This window comes from Cupressus sempervirens, chromosome 3, assembly GCF_028749045.1.
Source record: "Cupressus sempervirens isolate cs-2001-9-10 chromosome 3, ASM2874904v1, whole genome shotgun sequence".
Classification (NCBI taxonomy): Eukaryota; Viridiplantae; Streptophyta; class Pinopsida; order Cupressales; family Cupressaceae; genus Cupressus; species Cupressus sempervirens.
In genome coordinates, this window is record NC_143120.1 from 826,666,290 (window position 1) to 826,682,944 (window position 16,655).

Genomic DNA, 16,655 nt, shown 5'->3' on the forward strand with positions numbered 1-16,655 from the left:
TAGAGGATCATTACAAGTTGCACACCTCATCAAAATGGTGGTCTAAAAAGGAAGAATCAAATATTAATGGAGATGGCAAGAAGCATGTTGAAAGGTAACAATCTACTTAATGAATATTCAGCTGAAGCAATAGCTTTTTTTTTGTCTATATCTTAATTAGAAGTCCAAAAACAATTCTAAGGAATGTGATTACACAACAAGAATGGAGTGGTAAGAATCATTATGTTTCTCATTTAAGAGTATTTGGTTGTATTTCATATATGCACATGTTCCTAAAGAAGTTTGGAGTAAATTAAATGATAAAAGTGAAAAGTGCATGTTTATTTGTTTTGATGAAAAATATAAGGCTTACACATGGTTTAATCCTATAACTAAAAAAGTAATTATAAGTTGAGATGTTATATTCAGAGACAAAGAATCATGCAATAGAAGTATAGACAAGACAATTGTAGGCACTCTAAAAATATCATGTGATGAAAAAGATAGAAAATTTCAAGAAAGTCAAGAAGATCGGTCAAATGAGCAAAGAGGAAGTCCATCTAGAAGACCACAAGGAGATAATACAAATGGGAGATGAGCAAGGAGAATTTCTAAGTCCACGAGTAAGTAATGACTCAAATCCTACAATATTACAATTGAGATCAAGGCATAGAAGTAATAAGACTAGAAGTCTACAATATATTTATGATCAAGAGGATAGGATAAATTCATGATCATATTTTTCTCTATTAGCTCAAGATCCTATACATTTTAAAGATGAAAATTAAGAAGAAGAATATATTAATGAAATGAATGATGAAATGGAATCTATTGAGAAAAATTATACATTGAAACTAGTTGATTTTTCTAATGATAGAGTGCATAATTGTAAAATGGGTTTCTAAATCCAAGTATAAGAAAAATAGAGATGTTGAAAAATGTAAGGCAAAATCAGTAGGTAAAGGGTTTGCACAAGAATAGCTGGCACTGTTTCAATTTGATATAGAAGAGATAGAAGAATAAGAGGAAAATAGAGATAGTTGTCTTCTGTTTTCATAGTGTATTTATTGTAGCAACTATAACCTTTAGTTATTGTGTCTATAGAGAAGTGATTTCTCAAGAGAATTTTAAGAGCTTGTAGAAGTTCAATTGAGTTTTGTTTGTAGCTAGTAAGAGCTACAATTTTAGTTTTTTGTTTTGATCAAACTATAATATGTACTATTTATTTCAGTTTGAAATATAAATTCAACCAATAAACTTGCACATATCCACCTCTAAGTTTATTTTCTGTATTGGTCGGACAAAAAAAGTAACAATCTTTGTACATCCATCACTCTAATCTTTTTGAAGCATAACAAATGATTTCTTTTGAATTATATTATTTCTTGCAAAATCTCTAACCTTATTTTTTTTTCTAATCTAAGAATAACTTCAAATCTAACAAGATGAGTAATCGAAAACCCAAACTTAATCCTATCCCTAAGAATAATTAAAATCATAACCCTAAAGTATCCTACTCCAAACCTAATTTTATTTCTAAAATAAGCTCTAACCCTAATGATAATTCTAAGCCTTGTACTGACCATACTTGAAAGTATAACTATAACCATGATGTATACCCTAAAATCTTAGTTGTATTTGAAAACCTAATCTTAAATCCTAATCTTTTGTCTAATATAAATACTCAACCTATCCCTAACCATGATTTATATCCTAATTTTAACCATAATCCTTACCATAGGCCCTAATCCTAAATTCAATTATGGTTCTAACATTATTTATAAAATAAACATTAATCCTAAGCATGATAGAAACATAAGCCTAACCGTAATTTTAACTTTGACCCTAACTATAACCCTATACTAATTGTAATGATAACACTGGCCATAATTCTAAACCCTTATCCTAACCATAGTTATAATTATTTAATGGTAAACCCTAATCATGAATGCTAAAACCTAATGTCATACCTATCAATAATATGAGTGGTAACTATTACACTAACCATGCAAATTGATTTAACATATTATATTCAATCTTAAGAGTAAACTCCAACTCTTATATAAGCCCTAATGTTGATTCTAAATCATAACCCTAACCATAATCACAAACCTAAATTAAATCCTAACCATATAATAATATTATCTATAATCCTAACCTTGACCTTGATAGTAATCCAAACCATATCCCTAAACTAAGTTATAGTGGACTATGTCTAACCTAAATACTTACTCTAGCCCTAGACATTATTTAAAGCCTAATATTAACCATATTCCTTATCCTAAAACCTAATCCTAGCTATACTTTTATCTTTAACATTATTTATAAGACAATAGTAATCCTAAACATGAGGGAAGCACAACCCTAACCCTAATTGAAAGAATAGGAGAAAACCTAACCCTAACCATAATCTTAATTTTGACACTAACTCTAACCTAATCTAAACATGATGTAAATCCTATCCCTAACCAAAATATTAATTATAGTAATACCACCGTCTATAATCCTTAACCCTTACACTAGCCATAGTAATACTCATTAAACGCTAAACCCTAATCATAAATGATAAAACCTAATTGTAAATTGTAAACCTTGAACCTAATGCATACCTAAGGATGATATAAATGTTATCCCTTATCCTAACTATATTAATTGATTCAACATATTACATTAAATCCTAGTAGTAAACCATAACCCTTATATTAACTCTAATGTTAATGATAAATATGTAACCCTAACCATAATTATAAACCTAAACCAAATCCTAACTATAATGATAAAACTTAACAATAATCCTCACCTTGATCTTGACCCTTACCTTGACCTCGACCCTTACCCAAACCATAGCCCTAATCAAATCTAAATCTTTACCCTTTGCCTATCTTTATTTTCAATCCTAAACCAATTAAATGCAAACCCAAATAAATTAATAATAAATCAAAATAAAATTTGAACTTTAATGATAATACTAAATATGATATAAAATATACCTTTGGTGGTGGTCCTAATCATGGTATAAACTATAAGACTAAATGTTAACATTGATCATATTGATTTGTTCAATGTGTTGCACATGTGAAGACTACTACTTGCTAATATATACTTTATATTAAATTTCTCATCATTCATGTTCAATAAAAATCAGAAATAGAAAAAATAGTCACATTTACCACATAATTTTAGATGCAAAGTATATTCATTAGATAGTGACATTATCAAACAAAATTTAAATAAATTAAACTTGTCTTAGTTTAATTGCCAAAACATCTTATTTTCTTCACAAAGATCATCTATGTTCAACCTTATAAGCTAATAATGTTGACCCTATGGCAAAACATATTGTCAATTAGTTAAAAAACATTGAATTCATCTAAGAAGGTTGGTTAATATTGTAATTGAGTTTTCCTTTAATCATCATGCTTAGTGTAGCCTGAGTTGACTCAAAATATCCTATGTTAACTGAGCACTATCTCATGGATAGGCATTTCAATGTAAATTGAGTTCTCAGTGTGAACCAAGCTAGAAATTTGTACCGAATTCATAATATTCACCAAGTTCTCAATATGAAATAAGCATCTAGCTCAAGAAAGGCATCTAGTGTTACCCAAGTGCTAGAGTATTACCTAAGTTCACTTAATTGCTCAAGCATCAGAATAACACCCAAGTTTATAGTGTGACCTGAGTATTAGCATTCAACCAACCTAATGGTGTAATTTGATAATTGTAAAGACATATCTTGTTTGAGTTAACTTAGATTGAACATATATTTTGATGGATGTATAAGAAATGTAAATTGTTTTGTCTAAGTGTGTAAATAAGCATGAGAAGTGAAAAACATGAATAAAAAGTATATAAACAAGTGAAGCAAGAAAATATGGAAAGCAAGAAGAAGATAGAGAATAATGAGTAAGTTTTCTACCAAGTAGTATAAAGGGAAAAGAAGAGACATATCTATCATAGTTAGATGATTACAATCTTCAAAGGATCAATATTAGTAAATCAAGTTATGAACAAGGATCATCCTACCGATTGAATCCTAATAGTTGCATCTAGTAAATCTTATAACAAGGTGGACCTAATAGTCCTTTGTAATATCTCTCAAAAAAGTACATACTTTATTGTATTGTAGAATTATTTCACAAGGTGGACCTAAAAAACCTTCATACTTCTAATAGAGTAGATCACCAGAAGTGATCAATTGTAAGCCCTAACAAGCCAAATTTATTACTATAGTAGTGAAGCATTGTGGTGTCATCCCCACCCAAGTTTTACCTTCTCCTTGGAGGGTTTTTGGGTTACCAAATATTGTGTCAAAGTTTTATGTCGTTGATTTCTCTATTGCTTTATGTTCATGCATGCTAGTAGGTTAGAAAATTTGATAAAGTAAAGAAGAAACATTCAAAGTGAAATGTTTTGAGTGGTTCCTAGTTCACCGCCCAACCACCCCCAACACCCCCCTCCCTTGCCCCCGCACCTCCTAGTCACCTATATATCATTACATTTTGAACAATTGGTTTTAGAGAAAGGTTCTCCTATCAAAGGAATAATAGATTGAGAGTAAATATATGAGGAAATGGAAGTGTATAAGTTAGAGAAATTTATTAAGAATGATAAACTTGATCTACATATGGTTATGGAACAAGTTAAAAAACTCAAGGAGGGACTCATTCACTCTTTTAAAAGAAGAAAAGAACTAGATGTACAGATGAGTGACAATCTAGAGATAGAAGAAAGAATAAAAGACGTCTACAAAGAAAGAAGTTCAAAAGAAGCATATGTAGCCATTGAAGATCTACTAGGAAGGAATGCCACTCTACAAGAAGAAGTAAGAAAATTGAAAAGAGGATAGGAAATTCACCTGGTCAGGCTATGGAAGTCATGGAAAAAAAGAAAAAAGAAATAAATGGTAGATGAAGATAAAATATTACTTGCAATAAGATTAGAATAAAAGACCAATCAAATCTAGTAGCTATCACAACATTAGGCAGACATGGAAAAACAACTAGATTTTGCAAATCATGAAATCAACAATGTAAGAATAGGGAATAAAAGGCTCCAAAATGAACTAAGAACTGAAAAGGAACTCAATGAAAGAAGGTTGAGGCGACAATAAAGTGTGAATCGATTGTATGAACAAACTCTTAATAGACCTAAAGGGACTACTCTAGGCTTAGGGTATATTAATCAATGAGAATCATCATAGCAAGGAGCATAGAAGAACAAAAGTCCTACATGTAAAATTTGTGGAAAAATAGGTAATACATCAAAAAAAATTATGGAATAATACTATACAACCCAAGTTCAAAGGTTATTTTTCATAATTGTAACAAGTACAGACACAAGGCAAATGAATGCAGAACTAGATCAAATTTTGAAGGAAGTTGTTTCATATGTCACAAATATGGTCACAAATCTTATGAGTGTAGATCAAATCAATAGAATCCAAATAATCAAAGAAATGGAACTAGATAAAGAGAATTTATTGGTTGAGGCTAAAACACATGGGCAAGATGTCATCTATGTGGAGAATACAATCACATTGGAGTAAATTGTGTAAGGAATCACTTCATAAAAAGGCATACTAATATAAGATATTATGTATGCAAAAAGATAGGTCATTTGGCAAGAAATTACATGAATTGAGCTACAACAAATTCTAGTGAAGGAAACAAAGGTTTGAAGAGATCAAAACTCACATGAATGAGAAATTGTTAAGGATATCAAAGGAAAACACAAGGAAAGACAATGAAGCTATTGTCATCCAAACCAATGAGTTGGGAAAAGAATCTCCATCCAACTAAGCATTGAAGGAGATGGTTGGAACTATAGATACAAAGAAGATCCTACATCAGTTCTAGATAAGAAAGAAAGATCAATCCAAATCTGCATAAAAAGATGCACTCAGACGAGTGGAGGGAACTATGTTTTAACTAAGTTATAATTTATCTATAAATGACCTATCAAGCTTCATCAAGCAAAGTCAAGTTAGAAACTAGTTCTAATCAAGCTTCACGATGAACATTTCATGCCAAGCTTAAGTTTGAAGACATTGCCAAATCTTCTCACCTAATAAGTACACAGAATTTATTAGGCCCTAAGTTTTGAAATTTCTATAAAAGATGGAATCAAAATTTAATTTTTTCACCGCAAATTTAGAGACTAATTTGAGCAAAGCAAATTTTGAACCCCCAAGCGATCAAGACTGAATTGTTGTGTTGTTGGAGAAAATTTATAGAATTATATTAAGGAAGGTTATCTATTAGCAAATTTCTTCATTAACAGAGAGAAATGGCACCAAGATCTAGTATGAAGTTGAAGAAGGGTTCTGAGATGTTCTTGAAGAATGCAGCATGCAAGGCACCAAAATTCAAGCTTTACCTTGCAATTGTTGAGCAAAAAGACCCATTGGGAACTCACTCAGTCATTCCTCCAAAGGTACTATTTATCTACAACATTAGGTCATTTTATCATTGCATGATTCAAGAATTAGGTTCTTTTGAGTTAAATGAGCCATATAATGCATTGTCTGAGAATGGAGTGCTGAAACTTGAGATCAAACATTTGAAAGTCAATGATTTGACTAGTGCACTATGCATGCTAAGGAGGTTTCAAGTAAAGTGGATCATATATATGTTAAGTAGGTTTCATGATATGTCATTTTGGCTCTAAAAACTTGTTAATCTCACAAAGAAGATGATCCATTGAGTCACTAGTTACCCAATGTTGGATAGACCTAAAACTACCGAAACCCCTAGCTCAAGGCGAGCTTGCAAAGAAAACCCTAGTAGAGTGGGATGGTAGAAGAATGAAATTGAATAATGTCACAGACATGGAAATCAAGTTTGGAATCCATGTACTTGCCCACAAGATCTACAACTTGAATAGACCTAACAAGATACCCTGTGAGGCAATTGACCTAGCATACAAGGTTATGAAGAACAATTTGTCTTTTGACCTAACCAAGTTGTAGCTAAGCCAACTATGCAAGAACATGGAAAGAATTCAAGCATCAAAGAAGAATGCGTGTAAGTTTGGTTCTTTTCTTGTATTTTTTTTTTCTATGTGTAAAAGCTCTTTCCTTCCAAGGGTAATGTGGTCTAGGGCAAAGATAGACATACTATATACCAAAAAATGATTTCACCAATGATTTAGGAGAAAAAATTGATGGCATTATGGATGTATGCTTTTAGAATTTCAAGGAAAAGATGCAAAATAGGTATAGGATTCCTCAATAGCTATTTGAGTAGTGTGAACAAGATATTTTTTTTAGTATAAATAATTAATTATTATTACACTTTACTTAAGTTTACTTATGAATATGCATAGATATATGAGTTTTCTTGTTGACAACATAGAAGTTAGCAACTTATTCGAGCACATGGTGTCTACATCATCTCTTCATGAGATACACCTATGTAAAATTATCCTCTCATCATCGCACAAACTCTTGTGCTCAATGGAGGATAATCCACCTTTCGTGGACATTTTATGAGTTGTAATCCTTATCTCTTTTTTGACTCCTAGTCATTCTAGTTGCCTTTATATATAGGCACTTCTAGTGTGTATTCATGTGATATCTCATATCCATTTATCAAATCATCAAATATCCATTATCATTTGGTCATCATTAATCTCTCTTGTACTATGTATTGTGCTTCTTGATCTTGGTGTTGAATTATTGCCTTAGGCATATTATTACATGGTATCAGAGCCACGAGAGTTTCATTACATACCCATTAGAGAGATTTTTTTTGCAATTCAAGATTGGAGCTTGCTGGTGCAAATTAGATATGGGCATCATATTCAAAAGGTCAAAAAACTCCCAAATAAACTTTTGTTTCATCAAAATTAGACATCTAAGGTGAAATATAGAGTCATTTGATTTTTGGAGGTGTGACAATAGCGATTTAGGAAAAATAATTAAAGACGTGATTTTCAAAAAGTGATATCTCCCTCATATGAACTCCTTTTTTCGAGCAATATTTTTTTTTTTGGGGTAGAATTTTATGGTCTGCACATTGGTATAGGATATTTGAGATCTTTGTTCTTAAATTCTTTTACGAATTAAAAAATCTTGATTTTTTTAACTTCAAAGGCTTAGTTCAGGATCATTTGGACACATATTTAGGTGCTATTTTTTGAGAGTGCATGATTTTTGTCTACTTTCTAGATCTATATTAGTTTGGAGTAATTTTTAGTAGACATGGTACTTTTTGATTTTGGTCTCATTTTGGCCTATTAGTACTTGTAATTAATTAGATCCTTGAGAGGTCTTGTGTCTTATCTGGTTGAGTCTAATATAGCTTCATATTTTTTTTGTAACCATCAAAATCAGCAATCCACTTATGCCCTAAATTGGCAAGTGACCTATTGTAATCACATTAAATATAAAATTCCAAATCATGCATTAGGAGGGGTTTCTTTGATTTATTTTTTGCACTTTGGTGGTGCATATATTATTTGATCTCATGGAGTCATGTCAAAAGTGTCACTTTGGTTTAAGATTCAACTTGAGAAAAAGGAACTATTAGAAATGGTGTGCTTTGATGATTGTTCATCTAAGAGAACATAAGGAATTGTTTCCTTATCTATATTTGAAGATATTTCCACCTAATACTAATTGGGGACATCTTTCTCTTCTTCTTCGTTTTATGTATAACAATATGAGTAAGGAATCTTTTTCTCCTCTTAGTAAGGCAACTAGTCCTCATGATGTTTGGATATGTCTTTGGAAATGATATGGAGATCCATGAGTCCCTCCATTACCAAATGATATTCTACCTCTAGTCACTCTAGCTATGGTACCTACAACTCCAGTTGAGATCATACCTCCTGATGCTCTTGTTGCTTCTACTAATCTAGTTGTAGCCACAAATGCTCCTAATTTAGTACAACAAGAAACACCATGTCTTCCTATTTTAAATTTGTGGGATGACTTCCTTCCAGACATTGCAATGTTGTTTGTGGAGTCTTACATTGAAGATGTGGGAGACATTATTTATTACATCCATATTCTCTTTTTTGAGGAGAATTCTTCAATTTTTGTGAAGAAACACTCTGACCCTCAACCATTGGATCTTTCTTTTGAGACTAACATGATTATGGACACTTCTTTTCAATAGTTAGAGGAGTCTCTTTTACTTCAAAGGAGACATATCATTCTTTAGAGATTGTATTACAATTTCCTCAGACATCATATCTTTTGAGGATTCTTCCTACTAGTTGGGGAGCATTCTCTACTACATGGCACAACGTCTCCCTACAAGGAGGAACATCATTTAGTTTTCATTGTGCAGATTCTTTAGTCATGAAGGAGCTTCTTATAGAGGTGTTTATTCATCATTGAGGGGAGGCTACATTGCTTCTCTTCCCATATTTTCCTATAAGGATGATTCCTTGTCTTTGGAGTTTGATTCACTTTCATACATGGACATGTTACCTTGTTTTCCACCTTCTTTTGGGCATCCGCTAGATTGGTTTTTGACATCTACATTAATTAGGGTCTTTTCAACATATGACTAGACTTTAGAAGCATTATCCATAGCATACTACATATGGATTCCTCATCCATCTTCCTTTCCGTAATGGGAAGTATACTTGCACCTATACTTGGTGTATCTTCTTCTTAAAGGGAGAAATGTTATTTGTAGGCATTGGATACTTTTTGGTCTTCATGACATCCTCGTAGGAGATTATTCAATATGGGGGGATACCATCATGTATTTTTTCTTATGGGGGATATATGCTTGTACATGCATGATTTATGTCATACTAGGGGGGTCTTTATTACCCCATCATTGCATGAATCTTGTATTTCTTCATATCTCATTTTGGAGGAGGTTTTTCCCATGAGGTTATCCCTCTTTCTCTATTTTCAAAAATATTTCATTGCATACCATTGTATGTAGAGCGTTGCCTTTGTACATGGGTACCTAACATGGCCTAATAGCTGAGACAAGATTAAGTTGTCTTGTTGACAACACAAGAGTTAGCAACTTATTTGAGCACATGGTGTTTATAACATCTCTTTATGAGATACACCTATGTAAACTTATCCTCTCATCATTGCAAAAAATCCTATGCTCAATGGAGGATAATCCACCTTTGGTGGAGATGTGTTGAGTTATAGTCCTTATCTCTTCACTAACTCCTAGTCATTCTAGTTGCCTCTAGATATAGACACTCCTAGTGTGTATTTATCTCATATATCATATCCAATAATCAAATCATCATATATTCATTATCATTTGATCATAATTAGTCTCTCTTGTGCTATCTATTAAGCTTCTTGATCTTGGTGTTGAACTATTGCCTTAGAAAAATCCTTACATGGTATCAGAGCTATACCAAATTCTTACAATTTTTTTCCTAGTTGACTATGATAACACTCAAATTTATGCAATCATACATAGGATAGCATGGGTAAAACCTTTTGGGTATGAAGTAAACATTTATTATACTAAGCATATCATTGAGGCTCTACTAAATGAGCTAGCTAACCCTAAGGCTACATATTTTGGCACTTAAATGAGGAGGCTAAAATCATAATATCTCTAGAAATAGAGATTCCTCAAATTTTGAAGAGAGAAAAGAAAAGAATGGAAAACATTCATAAGAAATTAGACAAGGATGATCCTCTTATTCTCATCGAGGGAAAAGGGGTGGATGAAGAAGTAGACGACGAAAAAACTCCAAAGAAGAAGGGAAAAGTGATCAAGACTTTACCAAAGAAAGTTACACCTAGGAAGGTAGCTACCCCTATGATCACCACTACTAGAAAGCTAAGATGGAAATTGAATCTTTAGAATGGTGATGATGAAGAGGAAGAAGAAAATACACCTATCATCCAAATAAAAAATCCCCCACTATCCTTTGAGTAGTTGTTGAAAAGATTTAAAGAAGGAAGAGGGATGGCTAGATTCAAATATATCATATATGAATCCAAGATCAAGGAGGAGTAGCAGTAGATAGAGAATGGTTTGGTTGAATAAATAGAAAGATGAAAATATGATCCTAATGAGTTGAAAATCTATGCTCCAAAAGTTTTACGTAAGGTAGTGATGCAAAGATGGACAAATGTTTTGAAAATAGAGGACATCCGAGAAAAAATAAATTTGAAAAGTTACATGCCACACTTCAGTAAAGAAGAAAAAAAAGGAGGCAATGAGAAAGCGTGAAAATGGGCAAACTCCTAGAGTCAATATTTTTAAATTTTATCTAATAATATAGAAGAGGTTGTTAAATCCACACAAAAATTATGAAAAACCATTTTTGAGGAAGAAAATAAGGTAGATAAAGATGAAACGCTAGACGTACAAACTATTGAAGAATCAAATTAAGAAATGGTAGTAGTTATAGTAATAGCCTCTACGCCCACTTCTCCAAGCCAAGCCATCTTTCCATCAAGTGCAGAGAAGAAAAATAGTAAAGAGAAGGAGAAAGAAAGTCCTAAATGCACCCAAGTAGCAATTAAAAAGAATACTTTGACTACCTTTGGGCCAAGCACAACCAAGAAGAGAAGGAAAAAAGGACGAAGACAAAGGCAAAGTAATTATACTTTCTCCAAGTGCCAAGGGAAAGTAAAAAGAAAAGGTCTTAGAAGAGATTGATCTTGATATAGAGATTGTGATTCCAAATTGGGATCAATCTAATCTGTCTACTGAATAGATGAAGATCTTGAGTGAGATATGGAGAAAAAGGGGTCAACAAAGGAAACTCAAGGTGGAAAGGGATTGAGGAAATGATCTTGAAGACATCAAGGACATATTTTTGGATATAATGCAAGTTGAGGTAAATAAGAAAGCCCCTATCATTGAAAAATTAATTGATATTGTACATAAATTCAATAAATATTTTGATAGCTAGGATAAAATTGTACAAAGGGCTGAAAGGAAATTTGAGAATAAAATATTCAAAAGTGTAGCCAAGAAGATTGACATTGATTAATTGAAATTTTGCACTCTTATTGCTACTCTAGAAGGAGTTGTAAATAATATTATCACTTTATTTATAAAACAATGTGATACTTAAATTTTCACCAAGGGAATAAAGGAAAAACTAACCAAGATTGATGAAGACTAGAAGAGTGGTGCTAGTCAGTCAGCACTTGACCCAAGTTCCAGCTCAAATCATTTTGTGAAGGTCAGATTTTTGACAGATTTATAGGCTAAACTAGTAAGGTGGAAGCTAATGTAGAGAATTGTAGAAGAAAATCAATTAGTACAATACATGTTGATCCCTCAAAAATCCATTATATAATTCCATTAATTAGAGGTATCTCATGAGGTAAAACAAAATATATTTCAACCCAAGTTAATCAATACTTCACCATTCACAAGGTTTGACTTCTATTGGAGAGGTTATTAGTCATAACTTTCATTTTTGATGTATTCTTGCAAATATCATTAAAGGAATTATTTAAAACTAGTCCTATTAAAAAATATAATAATCTCAGTCCAATTTAATACACTAATTACAAATTATGGTCTCTATACTAAGACACATTTTCACTATCATAAACCAAAAACAAAACTTGTAACCCTACCTAATAAATCCAATATATTTCATGAAATAAATTAGGTGTTCCCAAACCAATTTTTTATTAAGCCTTCTTGAGTCTATTTACCAAATATTTAAGCCATTTATTCTTCCAATCCATAAATCATTACATGCATGCAAATCTATGCCTGTAACTCCATTGAAGATATTTAAAAACCAGTTTCCATGAAAAGATCCATAACTTCCATAAATCTACATAAAAATAACTCAAAAAAAAGGAAATGGAAGTGGATTCACATATATTTGCAATGAATCTATTTAAAGTTTATGATTATTTAAAATGTGTCCATAAAAAATGCTTCAATTTGATTGTAGTTAGAGAATTCCAAATCTAAAAACAACCACTTTCACCAAAATGCTCATAACTTTTTCAAAACTTCATGGAATTACTCCAAACCAAAAAGATAAGGAATATTAATCCTATTAACCAAATATATATAGTATACATGGTTTAGAAGTCATACATGTGTGTACAAGGTCTGGAAACAACACAAAACTAAAGAAAACAATCAAAACAGTAATATAGGAAATCTCCAAAATAGATCCAAAATGTTTCCTTCTTCTCCTATTCATTTGTAACAACCAATGCAATTATTTTATAAAAAAAAATTAGTTTAAAACTTCCCAACCAACTTTTGAACCAACCTATTACATGCTTTTAACCCTTTTTGCACTTCTTGCAATATTACAACATCATGGATATTCACTTTCTTGACAACTTTTTCAAAACATCATGGAATTACTCTAAACGAAATAGAGAATGAATATTAATATAATAACCAAATATATATAGTATACATGGTTTACAGGTCATACATTTGTGTACAAGGCCTGGAAACAACACAAAACTAAGAAAGACAATCAAAACAACAATATAGAAAATCTCTAGAATAGATCCAAAATGTTTCCTTCTTCTCCTATTGATTTGTAAAAACCAATGCCATTATTTTATAAAAAAATTGGTGGTTTAAAATTTCCCAACCAACTTTTGAACCAACCTATTACTTGCTTTTAACCCTTTTTGTATTTTTTGCAAAATTACAACTTTATAGTTATTCACTTTCTTGACAACTTTACATATAATATCACATTGAAATATATGGATTTACATTAAATAATTACAATATTTCTTGGGATCATCTACAATATCTTTATGACTAGGTTCTCCAACACCATACTCATGACCTTGAAATATTTCCATGTCCCATGGAAATGCTCTAGTGAGAATCTGTAAACAAATATGTTGTCTCTTTGTCTTCATCACTTGATTGATGCCTCTATTGCTTCCTCTTTATCCTTTAAATTGTGACTCCTATCTATGGAGTTGATGTTGTCTTCCTCAAAGGTGCTTCTCTCATCTAAAGTCCACTTCTTTGTGTTTCTATAAACACCAACTTTTGTCTCTCACCTAGGACTCCTTTCTTGCCTCTCTCCCTCATCTCTTGGTGACACACAATGGACCATCTCCTCTGTCCCTAGGAAATCTCCTATGGCCCTTTTGGTAGACCTCCATTTCCACCTATTTTCAATGAGTGAACTTGCACCTGCAACCGAGTAACTTTACAACAAGAATCAAAATACCCAACACTTCCTGGTGTAGGTTATCTTCTATCTACACACTCAGAATCTTCTGAGCTCTGATACCAATATGATGTAGAGCGTCATAGAAAGAAACCAATAAGTAGGATACATTATTATCACTTCAAAATCCATTAAATAATTTCATTAATTATAGGCATCTCATGAGGTAAAACAAAATATATTTCCACACAAGTTAATCAATACTTCACCATTCACATGGTCTAACTTCTATTCAAGAGGATATCAGTCATAGCTTTCATTTATGATAAATTCTTGCAAAAACCTTTGGAGGAAATTTTAAAAAATATTCCTATAGAAACATATCAAAATATTAGTCCAATCCAATGCAGCAATTAAAAATTATGGTCTTTGTACCAAGACCCATTTTCAGTGTCATAAACCAAAAACAAAACTTGTAGCCTTGCATAATAAATCCAATATCTTTTATTTAAAAAAAAAAACATTCTAAACCAATTTCATATTAATTTTTCTCGAGTCTAGTTTCTAAATATTTAATCCATTTATTCTTCCAATCTATAAATCGTTATATACATGCAAATCTACGCTTGTAACTCCATTGAAGATATTACAAAACTAGTTTCCACTGAAAGATCCATAACTTCCATAAATATGCATTAAAATGACTCAAACAAAAAAGAAATGAAATTAGATTCAAATATATTTCCAATGAATGTATTTATAAGTTATGATTATTCAAAAAAAAATTGTAACAAATCCTTCAATCTGATTGTAGTTAGAGAATCCCAAATCTGCAAACAACCACTTTTACTAAAATGCTCATAATTTCTTCAAAAACTTCATGGAATTACTCAAAAAAAAAAGAGATAAGGAATATTATTCATCCTAATAACCATGTATATAGATTATATATGGTTTATAGGACATTAATGGATGTAAAAGGCCTAGAAATAACACACAAATTTAAAAAAACCAATCAAAATAGCAATATAGAAAATCTTGAAAATACATTCAAAATGTTTCCTTCCTCTCCTATTAATTTATAACTACCAATGCAATGATTTTATAAATTTTTTGGTAGTTTAAAACTTCCCAACCAACTTTTGAACCAATCTATTACATGCTTTTAACCCTTTTTGCACTTTTTGCAATATTACAACTTTATAGTTTTGCACTTTCTTGACAACTTTACATTTATTACCTTTAGGCATTACCATTGATTCCATTACATAGAAATATCACATAGAAACATATGGACTTAAATTAAATAATTATTATATTTCTTGGGATCATCTACAATATCTTTATGACTAGGTGCTCCTACACCACAAGCCATGATTAGGGCAATGGTATCAGATACTCAAAGTATGATACTTCCTTACATGGATGTGATTTAGAAACATATTTCACATGCAAAGACACTATTTCATGATAAAAATTTCTCAGTTGTACATCTCATGATGGAGTTATCAACTAAACTATAGATTGAACTATACATTTTGAAGGTATTGAATTTGGGATAAACTATGTCTTTAATTTTGAAAGTCCATATTTAGTTTCCCAATCATTTTTGTATAACCTAGTAAGATATGTTTACAAAATTTGTAACAAAAACAATGGGGAATATGTAGAGAAAAATATATAAAGGGAAAAATCTATATATAATTAGAGGAATATGTACAAAGGAAAAAAATATGTATATAAAAAGAAGATGTACAAATGGACCAAAACAATTTTGAAAAACCAAAAATCATTTAGTTATGACTAAGCTATAGCTTTTAAGTTCAACCCAAGTTGAAGATCCAAGCATATGGAAAGGGAGAGTTTGACAAAAAAATTTGATTAAGAGTTTTTTGGATTAATGATAGAGCTACATATTGTAAGTGTTTTGTCACTAATTCCAAATAGGGAGATTATTGACCCTATGGTGAAACATATTGTCACTTAGTGAAAAAAGATATAAGTCATCCAATAAGCTTGGTCAATAATGCAACTAAGTTTTCTTTCCTTCAACATGCTTCAGTTTAGCTGAAGAAGATTTAGAGTATCATGTAATTAGCACTATCTTATGGATGGGTGTCACAATATAAATCAAGATCTTAGTGTGAACTAAGCTAACAGTGTGAACAAAGTTCACATTATTCACCAAGTTCAGAGTATGAACTAAGCATCTAGTTCAAGAAAGGCATCCAGTGTTACCCAAGTGCCAGAGTATCACCTGAGTTCACTAAATTGTCCAAGCATCGAAATAATACCTAAGTGCACAATGTGACCTAAGTATTAGCATTTAGCCAACCTGAAGGTGTAATTTGATTATTGTAAAGGAATCTCTTATTTGAGCCAACTTAAAATGAACATATTGTTTAATGGCCATACAAGAAAGGTAAATTTTTTTGTCTAAGTGTGTGAATAAGCATGAGAAGTGAAAAACATGAATATAAAGTATATAAGCAAGTGAAGCAAGTGGATATGAAAAACAAGAAGAAGATAGAGAAAAATAAGTAAGTTGGCTACCAAGCACTACAAAGGTCAAAGTATAGATGTATCTATAAGAGTTA